The sequence below is a fragment of the Solanum dulcamara genome, chromosome 2 (assembly GCF_947179165.1).
Source record: "Solanum dulcamara chromosome 2, daSolDulc1.2, whole genome shotgun sequence".
NCBI lineage: Eukaryota > Viridiplantae > Streptophyta > Magnoliopsida > Solanales > Solanaceae > Solanum > Solanum dulcamara.
In genome coordinates this window covers 37,120,880-37,135,093 of record NC_077238.1, presented here as the reverse complement: position 1 = coordinate 37,135,093, position 14,214 = coordinate 37,120,880, and the positions used below count along the sequence as shown (strand labels likewise).

The 14,214-nt window shown below is 38.1% G+C and overlaps 1 pseudogene; it reads right to left on the bottom strand.

The window, feature by feature from the left end:
- Positions 1–11,027: 11,027 nt before the first annotated feature.
- LOC129881275 (5S ribosomal RNA) lies at positions 11,028–11,147 on the bottom strand (annotated as a pseudogene).
- Between the last annotated feature and the right edge of the window lie 3,067 nt (positions 11,148–14,214).

The window sequence follows — 14,214 nt, the reverse complement described above, 5'->3', positions numbered from 1 at the left end:
TTCCTACAATCTTAGGATCTCCTACGGTCCGTAGGAGCCCCTCGTAGAGGGGGTTCATACTTGGGAAACTTTTCCACATCTCAGACCCTTTTCTATGAGCCTTTCCGATGGCTCGTCATACCTTCTACGGGTTTTCACTTATCTTGTCTCAGTCAACTCAACTTTTTCAAATATCTGATCCTTCTACGATTAGCTTTGTTATTGCTTGTAGGATTTCGTATGGGTCATAGGTTAACTCATAGAAGCCTTCTCTAGAAGATTTTCTGTAACTTTTCTCCTTTGTTTGGCCTTCCAAATTTTGGGTCTTACAATTAAATCCAAAGGATGTCAGCTTACAGTAGGTCTTGGGGCATTAAAATTTGTTACTCCAAAAGAGATGGAGGAGCATGGAACTTATTTACATGTTAATCTTGAGGAAGAATCATCTACTAATTCATGGGATAAAAATAGCATGAGCATATTGATCGGTATTCCATGGATGATAAGGTTATTGAAAACATATTAGAAGGACAATGATGAGGAAGATTATGTAGTAGACAGTCTCATGGAGGAATTTGATCCTAGAAGAAAGCTTCTAATTGATTCCATCAAAAAAGAAACTGAAGACATCATTCAACAACAAGGAATGTCTCCACGGGGACAAAAGTACCCGAATGGAAAGAAAGAAAGAAAAGGTGATTGTAAGGTCAACCCAATCCAAAAAATCAAAGAAAGGATGACTAACCCTCAATAGTTCCCATGATTAATTACATCATTTGAAATATTATAGGAATGAAATCAAAAGGTGCTTTTGAAAGACTAATTAAATTAGTCAAGCTTCACAAAATTGATTTTGTCGCAATCCAAGAAGTGGATAGATTGAGCTTTTTAAAAATATCCTCAATTTTGACCACATCTTTTTCAGTTCTCACAGCAAGATATGACACTTTTGCAGATTTAGTCTTAATTATATCATTGATTATAAGAGTAGGCAACAAATTACCATCATCTACAAGGATCTTAGGCTTTGAACGCTGTTAGGATAGAGAAATTGGAAAGCTAGGACGAAATAGCCTACTTTGAATATAGAATCAATTACCAAATGGATTGGCTGGCCCACTTGTAAGTAATAGAATCGAAATCAAGGAAAATTCCCCTGATGGGAGTGAACATAGGGATTCTCTAATGAACAAATGCAATACATGGAAGGCTTACGGATGTAGTACTGGACGGCTTGACCTATGATATTTCCTAGGAAGGCCTTTTCTTCGCATAGGCCTTCCCTATAGTATTGGGGAAAATGCACTAGGTCGAGTGGTCGACGAAGCTTGCTTAAGTTTTCAATGAGATTCTTAATAATATCCTAGAAAATTCATGATTTATTCCAGAAAAAAGATCTAAAATAAGTAAAATTAGATAAGCTTTACTGTTTGAAATATCGATTCAAACATTGAAATTCTTAGATAGTCACGAGAAATCTGGCTTAACTTATTTTCTTCTTTCCAGCATTGGTTGCCCCTTCAAAATCCTTTTGCACAGGTCCTGCACCTATGCTTCTAGCCCTCAACGAGATTCTAGTAGGCCTTTCTCCTATGGAAATAGCCCAATTACATCGGGAGACTGAAGAGAATGTCGCCCAGTGTAGAGGATTTTGTAAGAAATCTGTGGACAGGCAAAAGAACTTGTTGTCCATCAAGAAGGAGCACAGGATGAACTTTGCAAATGAATGTTAGGCTGGGCCACCTCGAATGGCTTCATCCGCATGCGCAGAGACTCCTACATATGGTTTTTAGGCGGATCTGGTCGAAAAACTAGCCGACGCCCACCCGATTAGAGGGACTGAGAAATTAATTGAGTATAAAACTTATCATCAAGCTTTAACTTATTTGATGGTGATTTATTATGATTTATTGTGGTATATGCAAGGTCTAAATCTAACAAGTAAGGGAAATTCTGGAGGAAACTAAGGAGGCTGAATTCATTAATTTAAGGTCCCTGGTCTATATATGGAGATTTTAACTCTATTATGATAGTCAAGGAAAAAAGAGTGGTGTTCCTTACAAAATTAACAAAGTCTTAGATTTTATCAATAGTATGAAAAAATGCGGAATGATTGACCCAAATTTTACAGGCTATATGTTAACGAGGTATGACGGCAAACATGGAAGGCATAGAATTAGTAAGAGACTTGACAGGATCCTAATTAATTATGAATGAAATGATATGTTCCCTATCAGCAAAGTCAACCATCACTCAAAACCTAGACCTGACCACAAACTTCTTATGATATCTTGTTCCAATGACTCACAAGATGTTATTACATATTTCAAATTTCTTAATTTCTGGACTGACAATCAAGAGTTCCCCCCTCTAGTAGAGAACATAGGGGTTGAGAATGTTCAAGGTAATACCTTGTGGAGGCTTCATCAGAAGCTGAAAACTTTAGCCAAAGCCCTGAGTAATTGGTCTAGAAATAGTATTGGGGATGTTTTTGAAAGGGTGAAAGGGTGAAAAAGCTAGAAAATGACATTAATATCTCGGAAGATGATTATGAAATTGACAATTCTGATGACAATAGAGAAAAACTTCATAAAACTCAAGCTGAATATATTATACTCCCTAATCATTCATTCTATTAAGGTTCAATGAGGTGTTGCTTAGTCTAGAAATTGAATGTACATTGTGCAATCAAACTTTAAAGGCCTCAAACATCTCATGTAAATGTAGCCTCTTTTTCTGTATTAACTATATTTAAATTAGAGCTTATTGCCCCCCTCTCCCCTTTGCATCCTCTTGTAGCTAGAGGTGAGGTTGGATCGCCCTCTTGTATTTTTTTACTTAATTAATACACAAGGTAGGGGTCCAGGCTACACTCCCCACCACTACAGGAGGCCTTTGGGTGGATAGATTCTATATAAAAAAAATTAAGAAGTTTCTTTAACAATTTTATTTTTTCAATATGAATAAAAAATTTTTATCTCCATTTGAAAGATTAAAAACAACTATATGCATTTCAAAAATTCCACATTTGTTTGACATGAGATTCTAAAAGCCGCATGTCATTTACTACTTCCTTTTCACAATTATTGAACTAAATTGAATACACACTTTTTGTATTGGTGATGGGGAGGGGCAACCCATTTGCGTGACGGAATTGTTCGTCAATGTCTGATTTTTGGTTGTTGGCATATGGCACTACTTTTTTAGGTTTCAAAGGCTTGGCTAGACTAGATTGGATGGATTGGTTTGAATAGCCTAGTTTCGTAGCCCCAAGGGGGGAATCCACTTGCCTCCTTCTCCGCCCTCTCTCCAGTGAGTGCAGTGAAGGACTCTCGCCTCACCCGCCCATTTGGCTTATGGCATCATCGACTTGCTTTTCAATCAAAGCGATTTCATAATCATAAAGAAAGACCTCTCTTTCAAGATCAGTCCAGCTGAAGTAGCGCTTTTTCTTTTAGAAGATCTACTGAAGTACCACAGGCGAACGGGGCTCCCAGGCCAGGACGTCTGGCAGAATGCTTGGCCTCCTACACTAGAAGCGACACCCAAAGGGTGAGCATTTCTTCGATTACTATGCCCTTCCTCTGATTCTCGAACGAAGCAAATAATGACAGTGGCTCCACAAATAAGATTTTGTCCATTTCTTCTGCCTCTATTGATGATGCTGAAGAGGATTTCACTTCAATGGGTACTGGTAGATTTCCACTAGCACAGCGGCACTTCTGGCTTGCTTTCCCCTTTCAAAGGTAGGCTTATCGCCAAGGACAAAGCAAGCGATCTACGCTCACAACCTTTCGGATCGTGACTTGAAAAAAAAAAGGGAACCGGTCTCTCTCTGGATCTAAACCAGAATCAGGGAAGACCTTATTGGTGAGTCTTGGCCGGGTTAGTGTTTAAGGAAGAAAACCAACTTCGTGGTAATGAAACGTACCCACTCCGGGTCCGAAATCTCTTTTAGTTCTAAATACTGGTCCATCGCGATTAACCAGTCTAAGACCACGTCACGGAGGGGTCTCGACTTTCATAAAAAAAAGTTAGTAACTTCTACGCTAGTCTTCACAATTACTCTTCGTTCTTTTTGACTCTGCGCCATTGATTCTGTACCCGTACGGAATTCTTCTATTTCTCAGTATGATTACGTGAAGCGTTCTCTTGCTTTCCCAACCAGTTGTTTCTAAAGACTGCCCTCTCTCGGCTGGATCTTGGTCTAGCCTACTACGAGGATACCGTATCCAGCAATGAAAGCCTACTTTGGCCACCTATCTTAGATAAAAAGGGAGAGGAAGCCGACGACAAAAATTTCGACGAAACTCTCAGTCGTAGTTTGGAGACCTATCTTCAGTAGAGGCCTTTAGTCTTTTAATTAGAGTAGAGGTCGCGAGAGAGCAGAGCGTACTGCCCTACTTCATGTGATTCGAAGCCAACCACTATGTATTTCAAGAAAGTCCTATGTGTACCTATGCTATCTTCCTCCCCCGTGATGTTCCCAAAGCGATCGCTATCCTTTTTTTGCTTTCTTCCACTAGTTGACCCTTCTTCGGTCTCTTGAAGCTTGCCATTCCACACCCTGCCTAGCAGAGATGTGGTTATCTGAAGTGGATTCAGCTCCAGTAGGTAGCCACTTCCTTCTCAGGACAGCTTCCTCTTGCGCTCACGATGAGTTGAGAAGAAGGTTCGACATTGGCCGATTAGTGAGATGCAATTCACATCTGTTGGTAGTACGGCTTGGTAACCGTGCTGCGTCCACTAGATCATAAGACCTTAGATGCACCTGAGCATGATAGCGTCCTAAAACGGGGTTAACTACCTCGGGGGTGGACGTTATTGTGAACCACCTGATTACCAGTAAGAAAAACTTTACTAGTAAGAGGCAAAGATCATCAGCCTATAAGACCAAGTCACATTGCCTTCATTTAAGTTTCATTATTGGATTTGGAACCTGATATTTTATAATTTCTTTAGTATTTGGTAAAATTATAATAATTAGTCCACTGTATAAAAATAACAATTAAATATAATTCATTGAAAATTTCTTTGGCCAGGAGAAAGTGTATATATTGATAGCACTTATTCATTTGCAAATATGCTATTCTTATATGCAACATAGTCAATTTCTTTTTAAGAGTTGAAAAATTCCTTAAGAATCACTCAACTCCATTCAAAACCTTGCAAAGTATGCTTTGCATACATCAATCTTGAGGCTTCAAGCAAACCTTTTTGCACCCTCAGCTGCAACTATATTTTGGATACATATAGTAAAAATATGGATTAACACAAAAATATATATGGTAAAAATAATAGAAATAAAAAAAAATAATGACACCAAAATTTTTACGTGAAATCCTTTTTAATAAGGGAAAAACTACGGGCCAAGAGGAGCAATTGATATCACTATAGAAAGAAATTTTACATTGGGTAGTCACAAGTACAATACTCAAAGTGACCACAATACACTCAAAAGGAATAACACTCTTTTGATTTTGCACCTTACAAAAAAAATATCGCTCACACTCTATTTTTCTTCGCAGACTCTTTTCTTATAGTCTATGATATACCTCAATTTTCTCTCTAATATTTTTCTCACTATCTTGGTGTGTTCTTACAAATGAGCAAGAGTGCTCTATTTCCTAAAAAAGGAGTCAACCCAACATGGGCGGGCTGTTTCCCTCTCGATGATGAAGCTTATCCCCCATTGTCTCACTAGCCGACCTTGACCTCTGTTATTTTGAGTTCATATCTAGTATAAATATTTTTTTCCTATGATGTCATCAGTGACATCATGAAAAAACAAATATTTGAAACTTTTGTAGCTTTATTGGTGAGATTTGGTTTAACAAAAATGGTAATATTTTGGTTGTTGAGATTTGCCAACTACCAAATCCACATTTTTGACTCTCTAATTTTTAAACATTTCAACCAAGTAAAAAATATTTGTGGCATAGGATAGACTCCTGCAAATCTCCCCTCCAATACCAGACTCCTACAAATCTTCTCCTCCAGTCCTATGCAACAGAAGGAGGTATCTTTGTCTTATTAGAGAGAGATAATCTAACAAGTTCTTTGTAAAATTCGAACATGTCCCTTGTTACCAGTTGATCATCATATCTGCCTGATTCTTATTTGTAGAGATCTTTTCAACCTGCATAGATTCATCTTCTATATTTTCTTGAATCTAGTGATATCTCATATCTAGGTGATTCGTCCTTGCATGGTACATGGAGTTTTTGCTCAAGTATATTGCACTTTGACTATCACAATAAATAACATACCCCTTCTGATTTAAGACAAGCTCTTGAAGAAATTACTTAAGCCATATCATGTCATTGCTAAATTTAGTAGCCATAATATACTTAGCTTCAGTTGTAGTCAGTGGAACACACTTTTGCAACTTCGACTGCCATGATATCGCTCCCCCTAAAAAACTAAACAAATATCCAGTAGTGAGTTTTCTTTTATCAAGGTCACCTGTAGTACCAACATCTGTATACACCTTCAAGATTAGATTTGATCCTCCAAAATACAAGCATTTATATGAGCTTCTTCTCAAATACCTGAGTATCTACTTTACAGCTTCCCAATTTTCTTTTTATGGATTGTTGAGAAACCTGCTGAAAACACCAACTGCGTGAGCAATATCAGGTCTAGTGTATACCATTGCATACATTAAACTTTCGAGGATGGAAGAATATGGAACTTTGACCATGCTTTCTTTTTCCTCCCTAGTTATAGGACACATATTATTGCTCAACTTTATATGTACAACAACAGGTGTTCTATCATGCTTAACATTCTTCATGTTGAAGCACCCCAGTACACGTTCAATGTACGTTTTTATGGAAAAAAATCTTTCTTTTATCTCTAAGACTAGTAATTCTCACGCCTAAGATATTCTTAGTATGATCCAAGTCTTTTGTACAAAAAGTCTTACATAACTCTTTCTTCAACTCGTTAGTCTTAGAAGAATTCCTTCTGTCATGACCCAACCACGTGGGCTGCGACTGAGGTCTGACCTGAGCCCCCGTATACGTATCTAGCAGATGTAATGATCAATATAAAAACTATACATAAGAACCCAAGTGGGTCATAGAATTTTCATGGCTGTTGCCTCTTTTATTTGTATCTTATCATGAAAGGGCGTGCCAACCGATAAGGTGGTCATAGTATATTAATATTTACAATACACTATGTAGACACAACTGAACAGAACTTACACATATAACCCACACATATGTCTACAGACCTCTAAGAACATTAATAGTAACATATAGCGGAATAGGGCCCCCACCGTACCCCTGAATAAACAAATATATACATAGGAGGTTTGGTCCTACAACTCAACTCTGAATCAATGGAGCTTCTTCCAAACTAGCTGAGTGGAATCCTAAACTGGCGGACTCCCAAAACCTGTATCTGTACCTGCGGGCATGAAATACAACCCCCCAAGGAAAGGGGGTCAGTACAACATATGTACTGAGTATATAAGCATAACATAACTGAGATAACAACTGAAATAGAAATGCAGGAAATCAAGTATAGCATTTAGTAGGTAACTATACCTATACCTTATAAAGTAAATTCCTATCTACCAGTATCACGTACCATATCTGGCCTGCTTGGGGACTCAGTATTACAAATACATCATCTATCATGATAGGTATATGCATATTGTTAGTGCTGTGGAACGTACAGCCCGATCCATATATATTAAGTTAGTGCCGAGGAGTGTTCGGCCCAATCCATATATATAACAGGTTAGTGCCGAGGAACGTACGGCCCGATCCCTATACATAACAAGTTAGTGCCGAGGAACGTACGACCCGATCTCTATACATAACAATTTAGTGCCGAGGAATGTCTGGCCCAATCCCTATATAATATAATAATGCATATACGTTCACATAAAACTTGGTAGAATAACAAACATTTCTCGAATATCATCATAAGGTGTGTCAAAGAGTCTCTAAGTATAGGAGCTTACACCCCTAATAATTATTCAGCATATAGAAGGCTCAAGGGTGGTAGTTCAACTACTTCATGATCCTTATCATTTAAAAGTGAGTCCAAGTCATTAGTCACATCCAGAACCTATAAATGGAATTGTCTCTAACTCATATCATATATCATTTCACTTACATTAAGCTATTTCAAGAAAAGGAAGATATAGGCTTTACGTGTATTACTTTTTATCACGTAGAAGGCTTACAAGACCATAACTCAACCATCACGGGAGTTCTAACATCAAGAAGTGACTAAGATTAATGAGTCATGCTCTAGGTTCTAAGATTGGAACTACCTCTATATCACCCATACAGACCACTTATGGCTAAGACATTCCACAAGAAAAGAAGAGTTAAGCTTTACATACACTACTTTTTAGCATATAGAAAACTTGAAGGATGGGAGCTTAACTACTTTAAGAGTCTTAACATTCAGAAGTGAGCACGAATTATGAATCATGAATCATGTTCAAAGCTCATGCATAGAGTTACCCCAAGCTTCATACATATATCATTTGTCACTTAAGTCTAAGAAATGCCCAAAAGAAAGAAAAGATAGGCTTTACATACCTCTTATAGATTAATCTTTACCGCATTCGCCTCATCATCCTATGAACCTATTTAACACGAAAGCAATATGAATATAAAAAACCCTAGACTTTTCAGCATCTTAAGATATACATGAGTATTCATAGAACTCATTTCCTCGCTCGCTTCCTCGACTAGCTCTTTAGTTAGCTAGAAAGTTAATGGAAATCGGGCAGCACCTTCCCTATAACATGCCCTATCCAAATTTCTAATTATATCCCTAAGCAATACATCCAACCAACAACAACAACCTGCAGAATATATACAAGCAATTCACTTCAACATTACATAATACAAACTCCAAGCGACTCGCTCAAAGCTATGATATCAAAATAGGTTTTTTTAGTTTCTAGTTCGTAAAACCTTTAACCGTATGAAGTGGAGGGTCGTGTGGCTTCAAACAAAAGCTTACCCACCTATTTTACAACACTTTTAGTCCCTGCAACACATCACCATGCACCTGCAGCCACACACCACAAGCACAATACCTTGCTTCGGCTACAATTTAACTGTAGCAACTCTAATTTGGTTTGTTTCAAACGTCAAGCATATTTATGGAATTTACCTATTTCCAGTGACTTATACAACATATAATACACTTCATAATAACACCATAAACTCCAAATTGAAAGGAAAACCCTTACCTTAACCTAAACTCATCAAACTCGCCAAAATTATCAAAACGTGAATTCTGGACAGCCTACTGTCTTGTATTGTCGCTTAGTTTCGAAGGGGTAATTGAGGGAAACATGATTTGTGTCCTTAATGAAAGTTATATACATGTGTCTTAGGGTCGCATACAATTTTGAATCACCCGTATAGCAATTTTGTACAAAATGATATGCCCAAAATACCAACAAAAGTCCTTGTAGAATTTCTAAAACAAAATCTGGGCAGCAGCTCCCCCATGCTTCACCACCCTTTTTCGAGTGGAGAAAAGCAAAACTGGGTTTTATAGGCTAAATAAAAGTTATATCCCTATTAAATATATTTCCAAAACACCTTGAATCACTTGAAACGAAGCTTTACACAAGGAGTTATACTTATTTTACTAACAATAGTATCATTCAAAAACGGGTCTGTTAACAAGAACAAAAACCTCCTCTTTTCCCTAACGATAAATTTTATGTTGTTAAAAACCATCATATCATCGTAGGATACCTTAAATAATTAATTCACTTATCAAAAATGGAGGCCATACCTCAAAGCCATGGCTGCCGTAGCTCCTTTCTCTCTTCCTCAATGTTTCTCATCTTTTTTCTCAAGTGTAAAAAGGATGGAAAATGAAGGCTTAGTCATAAGACTAAGTATATATAGCCTTCCCTAGGATGTGACACCTAGCATCCCCTAGGGGTGACATGTGGCAGCCCCATAGGGTGCCACCTCATGCCATGCAACCAATTATACACTGCCATGTGGCAGCATGGGGTCCACCCTAAGTAGGTGGGTCACCTACTTAGCCCAAGTAGGTATGTCACCAACTTGTCACCTACTTGCTTTATTTTCATTGGTTTGTAATCTCGTCTTACTTTAAGAGCCTATGTATTCCTTGCTACATAATCTCAACACATACTCCAATAGCTTAAGTACGTAAAATATCCAAGTTGATAGCTTACACAAGTATGTCGAGTCCTACGACTCATTACTTGGCCTCCAACTCATTTGAAATCATTATAGACCTATTTCCAACCTTCATTGTTAAGGGTCGTCACTTCCTCCCTTCCTTAGAGTTATTTAATCATGTTATAGATAATCTCGGTTATGGGACAACTTTCAAGAAGCTTAAGAAGACGTTCCAAAGTACAAAGGTATGGGGTATAACATCCTTCCCCCCTTTAGAACATTCGTCCTCGAATGTTAACTAGCCTCATAAGGTCTTACGAGTGCTTCAAGATTTCTCTGTATTGGTTGTCATCCAAAGGCCTCTTATTAACCTATATAGTCAATTTAAGAGGGTCGATTACCCGTAGGCATAGAGAACATGTGATATTTCTTTTCCATTTCTTCTTTCCATTTCTCTTACCACACATCATATTGTACCCTTTACACGAACATGTGTAGGAGCTTAAAGTGGCTCGGAAGATGCCTTAGCATTGCCATACTAGTCTGTACATAAACCTGTATCATTTCTTACTTCCTTCATCTGATGTTAGGGCTCCACCATAGCTTTTGTCCTTAGTACTGGTTGTACCTTAAAGGTTTTTCTTAAAACCATCTTATACCTTCCCTTAATTTATTCGAATATAGCAGTTACATGGCTACTACCGACTTCGTTTATCAAGTAATCACCTGATTTTACTCTTGGCATACCGCTATTCGTAAGTTGCATCAGTTGTTTTGCAAAGCTAATCCCCTATCTCAAAGGGTCTTATCATCTTTCACGGTGGAGTCACACATACACGATACTTCTTTTTACCAACAATGCCATTTAAGGCCAACGTATACATACACCCATATCATCTCATATCACAGCCGCATAGGGCTTCCCAAGGGGTTACCCATCCTAGTACTACTCTCGCCTAAGCAGCTTAACTTCAGAGTTCTGATGGGATCTGGTGCGTTAGTGCTGGTATGATCGCATCCATCCCTTATGGGGTCTCGTTTGAAGTTCAAGCGTTCCTATTTACACATGATAACGTCAGTTGATTTTCTCTTAGGCTTATATTTCTCTTGTCCACTTCCCCCCTTTAGGGTGTATCCATGTCATTATCTGTTTATTTCTAACTTTCCAAATGCATAGGAGTCCTTTGTAACCTATTTAGTATACTGCGTTATTTCCATATCTTTCTTTACATCCCCTATACTTTGGGTTACCCATGTACGAAACCTTAATACCATCATGAGGTGGATAGAACCCTCAATTTACAGTACCAACTCCAGTCTTAAACACTGGGACTCGAGTAATATCCTTAATGTAGCAGTGTATTCAAAGCCACATTCCATTCCTCTCAATCAGTAATTAGCTCGTGCTTATAATTGGTTCAAATTCTCCACTCGGGAGCACTTATACTTTGATGATCCGTGTTTCAAACTTCGTCATAATACTAGTTTTATTCTAGTGGATACCACTTGAACTTTTATTCTTAACATTCCCTATAAATCTGTGTAAGTCTTTCTTATTCATTCACTATTTGCCTTTCTGTCTTCCACTTAACTTATTTTGCTTTACATATTTCACTGTACCGGCACACACTCAGAGTCTAGTTTGTCACACTTGCTTTCGCTTCTCTTACTTACCCTCAAGTTTTCTCCTATTTCACTATAAAGGAGATTTCTCGTCCTTTCCTTTTTTTTGTTATGTATATATCATAATATCAATTCAGTCGGTACCTTAATATATCATTCTATCCAGATCTATCAGTCTTAAATCATCTTCTTAGGGTCACAAGTCTTTTCCAACTTCGATCGGTCTGTAGACACTCTAAGGGCGAACTGTTCTAATACTAGTTCTATTACGACCTAACCCCATAGGCCGCGACTGGGGTCCGACCTGGGCCCCCGTATACGTATCTAGTGGATGTAACGATCAATATAAGAACTATACATAAGAACCCCAATGGGTCATAGAATTTTCATGCCTGTTGCCTCTTTCATTTGTATCTTATCATGAAAGGGCATGCCAGCCATAAAAGGCTGCCATAATATCTTAATATTTACAATACACTATGTAGACACAATTGAACAGAACTTACACGTATAACCCACATATATGTCTACAGACCTTTAAAAAAATTAATAGTAGCATATAGCAGGACAGGGCCCCCACCGTACCCCTGAATAAAAAAATATATACATAGGAGGTTTGGTCCTTCAACTCAACTCTGAATCAATGGAGCTTCTTCCAAACTGGCTGAGTAGAATCCTAAACTAGCGGACTCCCAAAACCTGTGTCTGTACCTGCGGGCATGAAATGCAGCCCTCCAAAGAAAGGGGGGTCAGTACGACATATGTACTGAGTATATAAGCATAACATAACTGAGATAACAAGTAAAACAAGAATGCAGGAAATCAAGTATAGCATTTAGTAGGGTACTGTACCTGTACCTCATAAAGTAAATTCCATTCTACCAGTATCACGTACCATATCTGGCCCGTTCGAGGACTCAGTATTACAAATACATCATCTATCACGATAGGCATATGCATATTGTTAGCGTTGTGGAACGTACAACCCAATCCATATATATTAAGTTAGTGCCGAGGAGTATTCGGCCTGATCCATATATATAACAGGTTAGTGCCGAGGAGTGTACGGCCCAATCCCTATACATAACAAGTTAGTGTCGAGGAACATACGACCCGATCCCTATACATAATAGGTTAGTGCCGAGGAACATCCGGCCCGATCGCTATATAATATAATAATGCATATATGTGCACATGAAACTTGGTAGCATAACAAACGTTTCCTTAATATCACCATAAGGTGTTTCAAAGAGTCTCTAGGTATAGGAGCTTACACCCCCAATCATTATTCAGCATATAGAAGGCTCAAGGATCATAGTTCAAGTACTTCATGGTCCTTATCATTTAAAAGTGAGTCCAAGTCATTAGTCACATCCAGAACCTATAAATGGAATTGTCTCTAACTCATATCATATATCGTTTCACTTACATTAAGCTATTTCAAGAAAAGGAAGAGATAGGCTTGACGTGTATTACTTTTTATTACGTAGAAGGCTTACAAGACCATAACTCAACCATCGCGGGACTTCTAACATCAAGAAGTGACTAAGATTAACGAGTCATGCTCTGGGTTCTAAGAAGGGAACTACCTCCACATCACACATACCAATCACTAATGGCTAAGACATGCCACAAGAAAAGAAGAGTTAAGCTTTACATATACTACTTTTCAGCATATAGAAGACTTGAAGGATGGGAGCTTAACTACTTTAAGACTCTTAACATTCAGAAGTGAGCACGAATTATGAATCATGAATCATGTTCAAGATCATGCATAGATTTACCCCAAGATTCATACATATATCATTTGTCACTTAAGTCTAAGACATGCCGAAAGAAAGAAAAGATAAGCTTTACATACCTCTTACGGATTAATCTTTACCGCGTTCGCCTCGTTGTCCTCTGAGCCGATTTAACACGAAAGAAATATGAATATTAACAACCCTAGACTTTTTAGCATCTTAAGTTATACATGAGTATTCATAGAACTCATTTCCTCGCTCGCTTCCTCGACTAGCTCTTTAGTTAGCTAGAGAGTTAACGGAAATCGGGTAGCACCTCCCCTATAACATGCCCTATTCGAATTTCCAATTACATCTCTAAGCCATAAAGCCAACCAAAAACAACAACCTGCATCATATATACAAGCAATTCACTTCAACATTACATAATACAAACTCCAAGCGACTCGCTCAAAACTATGATATCAAAATAGGTTTTTTTAGTTTCTAGTTCGTAAAACCTTTAACCGTACGAAGCAGAGGGTCATGTGGCTTCAACCAGAAGCTTCCCCACCTACTTTAGAACACTTTTAGGCCCTGTAACACATCCCCACACATCTGCAGCCACACAACATAAGCACAACACCTTGCTTCGACTAAAATTTAACTATAGCAACTCCAATTTGGTTTGTTTCGAACGTCAAGCATATTTATGGAATTTACCTATTTCCAGTGACTTATAC